Below are 8,517 nucleotides of genomic sequence, written 5' to 3'. Positions count from 1 at the left end.
AGTCGTTGTGACTAGATTCAAAAGAATATTATTAATGAGGTGAAAGTGCCTGGCCAAACTAGTAGGGCGCTGCTCTCAAGATTGAAAAAATCGGGGTTTCGATTCCCAGAACGGGCGGTGCGTTGTGTTCTCGTGCAAAACATTTCATTTCACGTTGGTGCAGTCCACTCAGCTGTAAAGGAACAACCCTATGAGGGACTGGCGTCCCATTAGGGGCGGAGTTGTGAATTGCTGGTGCGATACCCCATGCAAAGAGGATAATAGACCTTATGAGACCCAGGACTCGAAACAGATATTTAACGAGTAGGTCTTTATAAAACCAACTGATAAAAAAAGACAAGAATAAATTAACCAATATTAATTATTGACTGACACTTAAATTGGTGGGGGTTCGAAAGCAGGAAAAAACACAGGAAATTGACTAATCATTCCTACAACAAGTAGCTGATGGCTAAATTACAATGCTGAGATGACAGTAATAGGAAATAAAGTGAGTCTTCTACGAAACCTAATGAAAATAATATTAACGCTTGATTAATATTTTATTTCCCAACCGCATAATTATTTTTAGCTAGACGTAAATGTTTTTGTTTTGAAAAGCCAAAACAATGCGAGTTATAAAACATAAGATAAGTCGCTGGTTTGAACTTGTAACTCATACAGTAACATCAGGTTTCTTTCTCTATGGTAAAATTAAATGCTTCAAAATCTATGAAGGCCGAAAGTAATTACATCAATCTGTTTGTTTAGGGAGAATGTATTTATTCTCATGTAATGTCTCACCGGATTCTCTGCGGCACAAACTTCAGGCAGTGCGATCGCAGTGGTACGATCTTCTAGTGTTAAGGAGAGATCAGAAGATGTAAGATAAATTATTTCCCTTGAGATAATGGATATGATTTGCCGGTGAGCTAGAATTTCGCTTAATGCTAGGGAACCAACTAGGACGTGCCGTCATTATCGTACATCAAAAAAGGTGGCGAGCTGGCTGAGTTGTTAGCTTCATGGTATTTTGTTCATTTTTACGTTCTGAGTTCAAATTCCGCCGAGGCCGCCGGGTCGATGTAATCGACTGGTCCCTCCCCTCAAATTTCAGGCCTTTTGCTTATAGTAGAAATAATTATTGCCCATCAAATCTCCACCAAAATACAAGTTAGGTTTTCTAGACTTTGCTCCCGATTCTATATATACATGCAGAGGCATTGTCTCCATTGAGCGAAATATCAAAATATGACATTATAAATGTTCTTTGAGGAAGACAAGCTGTTGTTTATCGATCCGTGTTTTCTCTCCACGCACCTCCTCTGTATAGCCATGTCGTCGACTTGGGCCGATATTGATTAGCATTTGTGTCATCGCGACTATTGCTGTCAGAACGCAAACAAGCGTAAGAAACTTCCCCTCACTCTTTAACAGTTTCCCCAATCCACAGTCTTGGATTCGTAACTTTTATTGACCTAGAATGAATAAAAGTCAAAATTGATTTCAGCTGGATTTGAAATGAGAGTGAAGTAAGTCGGAACAAATCCTGCGAGTTCACTTCAACACTTTATCAATCTTTCCTATTCACAGCTTTCTTGAAGAGTTCGTGTTTTGTTATAACGTTGGTCGCAATTGTAGTAAGAGTCAGCTTATAACATCTGCTGAGAATTCCAGACTGTGTGCTGCGTGGGTTGTGCTATTTTATAAAAGGATCAGTGTGTAGGGAGTGTACTGTTTGAATTGCGTTATTAAAGTGAAGACGGGATGCATCTAGCAGAGTTATATCATGGACATTGTGAACCCTTAGAATAGTTTGTATGCTTTTGGTCTTCAGAGAACACAGTATTCCAGTTTTTGCTGGAATCATTTTAACATTTATGCTACGTTCCTTCTTCTTTTAAATGGAAGATCATTAAATTCTGATTCCCTACTTCTTCTCAAAGAATATTATTTTGTTCAGAATGGATGAAGTTGTCAGGTATTTCAATAATTATATGTGGATCTTTTGCCTCAATTTCCTTGTCAAGTAAACAGATAAGTCACAGGAGATTCTGGTTTGGTCTTCGTCCTGTACAATGTCTTGTATACGTTAATAGAATTCTTCATTCGTTTTCAGGTCATCATGTTAGCATATTGCATAACATACATAGCTACCCACTTGTTCATAGCTCTAAATTTATTCAGACATAGCAAGGGCTTTGCAGCTATAAATGATGCAGTCAATTTTCTCGTTGTAGTAGTTGAGCAGTCTGCACTCGCTGTCAGCACATATCTCATTAGTTTATTTTCGTAATTGTTTCTGACAAGGCATTGGTTCTGTGCAACCAAAATCAGATTTCTGTTTCTGCATTTAGCCGAAAGCGTTTGAGCCATACTTATCTTTCACACTGGTTTACTTCCTTTCTCTCACGTCTTGCAGAGTATTGATCGTTGAGCGGATTTTTTGTTTTATATTCCTTAGTATATTTTAGAATACCATTTTGGTTATATTTCGGTTTTCTGTCATTGTCTAATGTTTTGTACTTATCCATTATTCGCTTCTTGTTTTCTATTTCTTATTTTCTTACAAAGACAGTGGAGAATTACTTTTTACTTCCATCTGGTCGCGATAGGTTTCAGAAGATTCATTGAAACCAAGGTTTACCTGATGCTCAGGAGTCTTGGTCTAGCTGCGAATACAAAAGATGTTCTAAAAGAAAACTGTCGGACGCCAGTCAGAAAGCACGCCATTACACCTGGCTGAAGGATGAGTGTTGCAACAAGATAAAATTAGAAACATCTGGATAAGACTCGCAACATGTGACTCAACAAAGCTCATGCTGTTGTGAGGGAGTCATGGTACTCACATCGACAGGTGGCCTCCGCTTGGTCTGATGTCACGGTGGGAGGGGCCGAAACACTAAGAGAATAGCTTCACGCTTTAGTGGCACACCGACTCTTGCATTCGAAGACGGAGTGCAACAACACCCTCAACGCATAAATGTTTACCCTGAATGTTTTTGTTCAATCCCGCATTTTGTTCAGTTTGTAGTAGTTCTTAGCAGTTTTAGTCATCAAGAAATTTAGATAATTACTTCCATCGTTGTCGACTCATCAGACTAGAAGCAAGGCAAGTATGATTTGACCATCGCTGCATTAATGGTAATTAATTGTTATACCTGATCTCTTTGGTCTGACGGTAAGAATGATAATATCATACTTGTTCCTGTAGCACGACTGTTTCGTCCATGTGTTACGCCAAGAAAGGTAATAGCTCAAGTTGAGAAATATATATATAAAGGATTTTTAGTCGAATGAATTGATTATGGCAGTTATATATTTTAAAGCCTAGTGCACACACACTACCATCAGTTGTCATACGGTGGTGGAGGACAAGCACACACACAGACACACACACACGAGCTTCTTTCAGTTTCTATCTACCAAATGGATACACAAGGCTTTGACCGGCCCTAGACTATAGTACAAAACACTTGCCAATACTGCTGTGCGATGTCACCGAACCCGAAACCACAAGGCTGCAAGCGGCCTTCTTAGCTACTCAGCCATGCTGGTGCAATATTGTATATTTTTTGAAAATCATATTATGGTAACATGGTACAATACACTGTAATATGAAGTCTGTTGATAAAGACGGCGAGCTGGCAGAATCTTTACCACGCCGGGTGAAATACTTAGCGGTGTTTCGCCCGTCTTCAGGTTGAGTTGAAATTCTGCCCAGGTCGATTTTGCCATTCATCATTTTGAGCCGATAAAAATGAGTACCAGTTGAATACTGAGTCGATGTAATCGGCTTACACCCTTCCGCGAAACTACTGGTCTTGTGACAAAATTTGAAAACAATATGGGCGATGCTGAAGTTGGAGAACAGACAGAATTGTTTCTGCGTTGGTTAAAAATTCTTAGCAGCATTTCTTCCACCTTTACAGTCTGCGTTCGAATGCAGCTGAGGTCGACTTTGCCTTTCATCATTTCGGGATCGATAAATTAAGTACCTGTTGAGCAATGGGGTGGTAGTAATCGACTTAGTCACTCTACAGGAATTGCTAGCCTTGTGCCAAAATTTTGAACCAATATGAGCTCTGCTCGATCAAAATTGATCTGGGACTAAACGTTAAAAGAAAATACTCTAAACCAATGGAAAGAACATCCGGGTGTTTGGTAGACCCACTAGAAATAGCAGAAAATATCCTTTCAATGACATCCTTACGTCTTAAATAATGTAAGGGCACGTAAGAAAATATTGTTCTTATAAGTTCCTAAAAAAAAAACTCGATCAGAATTGAGCTGGGATCAAACAACAAACATCTGCTGGTATATTTTTATTACTGTTATAAATATGTGAGTCTTATTATTATTTTACAAGAAGAAAACAAGCGAAGACTTGCAATATAATATTTAAGACATATTTCCTAAGATGACAAAAAGAAAATGTGAAGTATTTCTATGTACATAAACAAAGATTAAATGAGTTTCGACGCTAAATGTTATGTTATTTATCAATGAGTTTATACATGCATGGATGTGTCTACAGAGAAGTTCGGATCAGCTTTAAAACAATGGTAGGCGATGCAGCACCTGCTTGGTGTAGTCTATCTTATGTATGACGTCATAGGAAGAATATCAATACGTAAGGTAGAAGAAAAAAACGCTTAAAAAAATCAAGGAACTAGTAATAAAGACAAAACATTTGAATTATTTGAAAACCGATTATGTTATATAGTATCACACGTAAGCATGCACACGCACGCACACATATATGAAGAAAGAAACACACACGCGTATAAAATCAAAAAGAAAAATAATAATGTTAAAACAAGAGCCCTCAGAGAGCGCAAATCTCCGCCAAGGCAACACCAACGTCCTCTCAATGATTAGCCAGAGAGAATTTTTAAAATGAGAATACCTGAAATAAGTTCGACTGCTCTCACAAACGAGAATACTAATAATGAATCCCACCGCTCTCAAAAATTAAGTAAAAACAGGATAAATAATCCACAATCCTTGTCCGGTACCGGATCGATCCCAAAAGGCCGAACATCCTAATCCATAGAGTGGTTCTTGAGATATCTTGTCTACGGTCAGACAAACAAATGTAAACAATACATCCGCCTTCGCTAAGGCGGAGGTAATAAGAACGTATGTAAACAACATTTCAATTTTTGCAGAGATCTTATGTGTGTGTATATATATATATATATACACACACATACGTATATATATATATATATATATATACAGATACGTATATATATACATACACACATACGTATGTATGTATACATGTATGTATTAATGTGCGTATTTATGTACGTATGTACACACACAAACACATATATATGCGTGTTTGTATGTACATACACGCACGCAAGCTAACAAAAACATATACATACGCATACATGTATATATGTTTGTATATATACATATATATACATACACATTTATATATGGAGGTGTATGATACTATTATCTCTTATTAAGTATATAGAAACGATAAGAAGCATGAGGAACTCAATATCTGAAACAGAGTGCATATTGAATTTTCCGTGTATTAATAATCAATTCATCAGTTATATTAATCGTATTATTGTTAAATTTGGTGACTTCAGATAAAATATACACACTGGATCGTCTCTGTCTTGACGCTTTGAAATGTTTTTTTTTTTTTTTTGTAGATCAGTCAGGTTCCATTCTGGTATTGTAGTTTCCCTGTTAGAATCTATTGTCTTCATTCGGTTCAGTTCATATTTTCTTTCTGATGGTTTGTCTATGGAATCTGTTTGATTCGTTATTGTGTGGTATTTCCCTAATGTTATATAGGTTGTGGGTGTGTTCGATTATTAACCAACTAAAATCGTAATGTTCAATACAGCGTTTTTAAATGCTGTTAATAGACGATATAAGGATATATATAGGACGCATATATGATTCTGTGTTCTTTCCCGATGGGAAGAACTGTTCTGTTCTCAACAGCCCGATAGAAATGATTCGTCCTTATACTTCTAGAACATCAAACGGTACATTTGCAGATGTCTTTGTATCTTGTTGAAGCTAGAATCACAGAAATAAAGTCGCACGAGGCAGCGTTGAATAAAATACATTTGTGTGACATATATTCCTATTAGTGTACTGGCGATTGAGGGGGTGGATCTTTAAATTGCCATAGCACATACTATTATAAATATTTATTGTTTCCATTCTATCCACACGGCTTGTTATGATATTTACACAGACAATTTATTCCATAGCAAAGAGCGGCCAATTTTGGCTTCCATTTATTTCTGGATGTTATTTTACTTGGATATCCAAAGATTAATCATTATAATACTAGCAATGTTTTCCAGACTGCTGTAACTAAATTTTAGATTATTGTTGTTAAGTATTTTGTTGTAGTTTCAGCTCGCTTCCACTACATTTGAATTCACACTTTTGCTGAAGGGGTTGTCAAACCAGATGATGTCAAGATTTCTTTGTCTATCTCGCTACTACGTACATTTATTTAAGAAAACGAAATTTTCTGAAGAGTCACACAATTTCGATGCATAAACGTAATAACTACCCTCCTCATCGCGTGGCTCACTAATTATTCTTGCACTTATTAATCAATTATTAAAATACATTGGGAATGAGGTTGGAATATATAATTATATTCATTGTCTTTTCCTTCACCTTTCTGCATGATCGATATTTACCGGACTGTAGTTATAATGTTAGTGGAAATTTGCATCTGTTTCTGCCATTGATGACTGTTATTAAGGCTAAGCAACGTGAAATTGATAATTAAATCTTTTGTTTAATTGTGTGATATATGGGATTTTGTATGGCGTAAGACCGTATGACTGCAAGGTCAGCATCTCAGTAAAATCTATTATCAAGCAATTTTGAAATTTGATGCAATGCTGAAACCAAATGCTTCGTTGCTGTCCTCAACCGCACTTGATTCATTATCGGCAAACAAATTTCTTAGTAGCATTAATTTCGTCATGTGTTCGCTACTCAGTCATTCGACTCTTCACCTACGAATACAATTTTTGTCCTACACGCGAAAGACCGCCGAAATACAATCTAATAACGTCATTCACACACACACACACATATGAAATATATCTGGATATATATTTACCAAATCCACTCGCAATATAAATGACGAAGGGTGACATACAAAAAACAATTTAGCACTAATGCATATATGTAAGCTTATACACACGTGCATACACTCATATATATATATATATATATACGTATGTAACGGGTAGTCTACTAGCTTAAACGACTGAATTAAGTACTTGGGTGATTTGTTCCACTAAATACACCAAGGCTGTGCCCCAGCATGGCTACAGTCCAATAAATGCAAGATTAATATGTATGCGTGCGTGCGTGCGTGCGTGTGTACACGCATACACTCACACCTACAAATCGCAAACACACACAGACATATTCGTGTCTGCCCGCATAAGTACACAAATATCACAGAGAATAGAGGACGATATAATTCATGAAGTTGTGGCAGGTGGGGAATGCGTTATGATTGTGTATTAAACCATTCAGTGAATCTGATAGTTCGGCAAGATGTGATGCAACAAATGCCCTCGTTCACCTCTTCATTACAGTCTCACTGATATCATTATATCGATCTCCTAATGATTATTGAATCGCTTGTCAGTTTACTCTGACTCTCTGCGCTTCAGGACATAAACTGAAACGTGGACGCCATGGCAGTAGCAACGATGACGTAAATATCTGCGGTGGGGTTGTTGTTAGGGATGGCGTAGGTGTTGTTGGCGGGGTGAGACTGACCACAGAGGGTGATAATGTTGTTGGTATCCTTGTTGCTTTCACCTTTGCTAATGTTTCTGGCGTTAGGTGTCGCTGGCCGCATTAAAGTTTGACGTTCTTATTGTTACTAGAGTGGTGGTGGGGGCGATGTTTGCATCGTTGTTGCTGACGATGTTGTTGATGTTATTACTGGTTGTAGTGGTGGTGTTTGAGGCGTCAGTTTTGCAAAGGTGGCTTGGTGGTCGTAACTGTACTATTGTCTCAGGAACATTTGTGTCCATATGGTGTTGTAATTATACATATCCACGAATTAAGAGTTTTGCAGTTTTATTAATGCATTGCTACACATGTTTCAGCATGACGTGTATTTTATGGGCCTACCTCAACAAATCCATGGAATATTATTTGATATTACTTACAATATTACTTATAATATCCTAATATCTATACATAAGGAGTGGCTGTGTGATAAGCTTGCTCCCAACCACGTGGTTCCGAGTTCAGTCCCACCGCGTGACATCTTGGGCAAGTGTCTTCTTCTATAGCCTCGGGCTGACTAAAGCCTTGTGAGTGGATTTGGTAGAGGGAAACTGAAAGAAGCCCATTGTATATGCGTGTGTGTGTGTGTGTGTGTGTGTGTGTGTCACCCACCATAGCTTGACAAGTGATTTGGTGTATCTATGTCCCCGTATTTTAGCAGTTCGGCAATAAAGACCGATAGAATATGTACTAGGCTTAGAAAGAGTAAGTCCTGGGGTG

This window comes from Octopus bimaculoides, chromosome 9, assembly GCF_046866305.1.
Source record: "Octopus bimaculoides isolate indiv1 chromosome 9, ASM4686630v1, whole genome shotgun sequence".
Taxonomy (NCBI): domain Eukaryota; kingdom Metazoa; phylum Mollusca; class Cephalopoda; order Octopoda; family Octopodidae; genus Octopus; species Octopus bimaculoides.
Note: the sequence above shows the minus strand (reverse complement) of the source record.